Genomic DNA, 4,325 nt, shown 5'->3' on the forward strand with positions numbered 1-4,325 from the left:
AGAAATGTTAATTATACTAGAAAATCATTTATCCTCATTTAGACAAAGGTTCAACTGCAATATAACTATTAAGCATGCTTATATTCTACAAAAAAATCATTTAGTCTTTAAAATGAATAATTTAGAAATAGATGTGACTAAGAGATTTAATTCTAAATCCAGATCAGATTTTAGGCATGACTTCATAATGTATAACTATTCTGGGTAACAGGCATTAACTAATAGCAATTTTATAGGTAAAGAAACTAAGACCAATGAATTATAATTGTGTTGCTCAAAGTCAAACACTAAGTAAATGGAAGGACTGGCATAGTGCCTAGATCTTAACTTTTAAGTCCAAAACTTTTTTTTTTTCATCATCGTGCATCCTCTTTACAATTACAAAGAGAAGTTTATTGTTCAGGGTGGTGTTCAGTTACTCAATTAATTTAAAAATACAAAAAAACACAATGTATAAATTCTTCAAGAGAGAAATAATATTAGTAGGTGGGCAATATATTACTTTTCTTTTTTTTCAATTAGCAATAATCACACCTGATATAAACCTCATTGGCTATGATACTGTCACTGCACAAAGCTGGAAATATATTTCATTACATAGGAAGTTGTTGATGCCTTTTGAGTGAGCTTAATTACTAAGGTAGTAAAAAGACACCATTAAGAATTGATTCCCAAAACACTCAAAATCATGGAGACTGAATAGCATGCTATTAAACAATGAATGGGTCAAGAACGAGATTAGGGAAGAAATCAAAAACTTCCTGGAAACAAATGAAAACGAACTCACAACAACCCAAAACCTATGGGACACAGCAAAGGCAGTCCTGAGAGGGAAGTTCATAGCAATACAGGCCTACCTTAAAAAGATAGAAACATTTCAAACAAACAACCTAACCCTACGCCTACAAGAACTCGAGGAACAACAACAAAGACAGCCCAGAGCAAGCAGAAGGAAGGAAATAACCAAGATCAGGGCAGAACTAAATGACATAGAGACTAAAAGCACAATTCTAAGGATCAATAAATCCAGGAGCTGATTCTTTGAAAAGATAAACAAAATCGACAAGCCTTTAAGTAGGCTTATCAAGAAGAAAAGAGAGAGGATCCAAATAAACACAATTAGAAATGAAAGAGGAGAGATTACAACTGATACCACAGAAATACAAAGGATTGTAAGAAATTACTACGAAGAACTGTATGCCAAGAAATTTGAAAACCTAGGTGAAATGGACACATTTCTAGAAAAATATAATCTTCCGAAACTGAATGAAGAAGAAGCAGAAAACCTGAACAGACCAATAACAGCAGACGAAATTGAAGCAGTCATCAAAAAACTCCCAACACACAAAAGCCCTGGACCAGATGGTTTCACAGGAGAATTCTACAAAGCATTTAAGGAAAAGATAACCCCTATCCTTCACACAGACTATTCGAAAAAATCCAAACTGATGGAAGACTCCCAAACTCTTTTTATGAAGCTAGCATCATCCTAATCCTCAAACCAGATAAAGACACAACGAAGAAAGAAAACTTCAGGCCAATATCGCTGATGAACATAGACGCTAAAATTCTCAACAAAATATTGGCAAACAGCATTCAGCAATACATTAAAAAGATCATACACCATGACCAAGTGGGATTCATCCCAGGGATGCAAGGATGGGACAATATTTGCAAATCAATAAACAATACATCACATCAACAACAGCAAAGACAAAAATCACATGATCATATCAATAGATGGGGAAAAAGCATTTGATAAGATACAGCACCCATTTCTGATAAAAACACTCAGCAAAGTGGGAATAAAGGGAGCATTCCTCAACATAATAAAGGCCATATATGAGAGACCTACAGCCAATATCATACTCAATGGACAAAAACTTAGAGTTTTCCCACTAAGATCAGGAACTAGACAAGGATGCCCTCTCTCACCACTCCTATTCAACATAGTATTGGAAGTCCTAGCCACAGCAATCAGACAAGAAAAAGAAATAAAGGCATCCAAATTGGAAAGGAGGAAATGAAACTGTCACTGGTTGCAGATGACATGATAGTGTACATGGAAAATCCTATAGAATCCACCAAAAAACTACTTGACCTAATAAATGAATTTGGCAAAACAGCTGGATACAAAGTCAATACTCAGAAATCAAAGGCATTCCTGTATACCAACAACAAAACTGCAGAAACAGAAATCAGGAAAAGAATCCCATTTGATATAGCAACAAGAAAAATAAAATACCTAGGAATAAACCTAACCAAGGAGGTAAAAGACCTGTACTCAGAAAACTACACAACACTGAAGAAAGAAATTAAGGAAGACACAACAAATGAAAGCATGTACCATGCTCATGGATTGGAAGAATTAACATTATCAAAATGGCCATACTACCCAAAGCAATTTACAGATTCAATGCAATCCCTATTAGAGTACCAATGACATATTTCACAGATATAGAACAAACATTTCAGAAATTTATATGGAACCATAAACGCCCCGAATAGCTGCAGCAATTTTGAGAAAGAAGAACAAAGCAGGAGGGATCACAATACCTGATATCAAACTGTATTTACAAGGCCACTGTCATCACAACAGCCTGGTACTGGCATAAAAACAGGCACATAGACCAATGGAACAGAACAGAGAGCCCAGAAATAAACTCAAGTCTCTATGGTCAATTAATATTTGACAAAGGAGGCAGGAGCATAAAATGGAGCAAAAACAGCCTCTTCAACAGATGGTGTTGGGAGATCTGGACAGCTATGTGCAAAAAAATGAAACTCGATCACCAACTTACGCCATACACAAAAATAAACTCAAGATGGATAAAAGACTTAAATATAAGTTGTAATACCATAAAAGTCCTAGAGGAAAACATTGGCAGGAAAATCTCAGACATTCCACGCAGCAACATCCTCACAGACACGTCCCCTAAAGCAAGGGACATAAAGGAAAGAATAAACAAATGGGACCTCATCAAAATAAAAAGCTTCTGCATGGCTAAAGAAAACAGCATTAAAATTAAAAGAGAACCAACAGTATGGGAAAACATATTTGCCAATGATACCTCAGACAAGGGCCTGATCTCCAAAGTATGTAAAGAACTCACACGACTCCACTCCAGGAAGACAAACAACCCAATTAAAAAATGGGCAAAGGACTTGAACAGACACTTCTCCAAGGAAGACATACAGGGGGCCCAGAGACATATGAAAAGATGCTCAGCATCACTAGCCATCAGAGAGATTCAAATCAAAACCACAATGAGGTATCATCTCACACCAGTCAGAGTGGCCAACATAAACAAATCCACAAACAAATGTTGGAGAGGATGCGGAGAAAAGGGAACTCTAGTGCACTGTTGGTGGGAATGCAGACTGGTGAGGCCACTGTGGAAAACAGTATGGAATTTCCTCAGAAAACTAAAAATGGAACTGCCCTTTGACCCAGCAATTCAGCTGCTGGGATTATACCCTAAGAACTTTGAAACACCAATCCAAAAGCACCTGTGCACCCCAATGTCCATAGCAGCACAATTTACAATAGCCAAGTACTGGAAGCAACCTAAGTGCCCATCAGCAAACGAGTGGATCCAAAAACTATGGTATATTTACACAATGGAATTCTACGCAGCAGAGAGAAAGAAGGAGCTTATACCCTTTGCAACAGCATGGGATGGAACTGGAGAGCATTATGCTAAGTGAAATAAGCCAGGCAGTGAGGGACAAATACCATATGATCTCACCTTTCACTGGAACATAATAAATAGAAGAAAAAAGGAAACAAAATAGAACCCGAGACGTTGAAGTTAAGAACAATCTAACAATGGGGAGTGAGGAGGGGACAGTGAGGAGAGGGGATTACAGGAACTACTATAAAGGACACATGGACAAAATCAAGGGGGAGAGTGGAGGTGGGGGAGGGAGGTGGGTTCAGCTGGGGTGGGGTGGAGGGATGGGAAGAAAAGGCACACAACTGTAATTGAATAACAATAAAAAATTAAAATTTAAAAAAAAAGAAAAAAAGAATTGATTCATCTACACAACACTGAGGATAACGTACCAGTTGCCATGCTCTGGCTCCCTGTTGGAGCATTAGTTGAAGATGAAGAGTGACAGAGGACTCCCATTCTTACCCCAGGGAAATGGTCCCAAGTTAACTGTAGAAAGAATGAATGTGTGAGTCAAATACAAGCTTTCTAACAAGTCTGCCCTTTAAGGGAGAGGGAAGCGTGAGCTGCCTATTAAAATCATTGGAACCATGGTGGGAGAGCAGCCTACTCAGCAAACACAAAGAATGATACTTGGAAAAGAAATGTGGG

General features: G+C 37.7%; 1 pseudogene; it reads right to left on the reverse strand.

Annotated features, from left to right (window-relative positions):
- Positions 1 to 448: 448 nt before the first annotated feature.
- On the reverse strand, positions 449 to 579 carry LOC112296450 (U4 spliceosomal RNA; annotated as a pseudogene).
- Positions 580 to 4,325: the final 3,746 nt, after the last annotated feature.

This window comes from Desmodus rotundus, chromosome 4 (assembly GCF_022682495.2).
Source record: "Desmodus rotundus isolate HL8 chromosome 4, HLdesRot8A.1, whole genome shotgun sequence".
NCBI classification, from domain to species: Eukaryota; Metazoa; Chordata; class Mammalia; order Chiroptera; family Phyllostomidae; genus Desmodus; species Desmodus rotundus.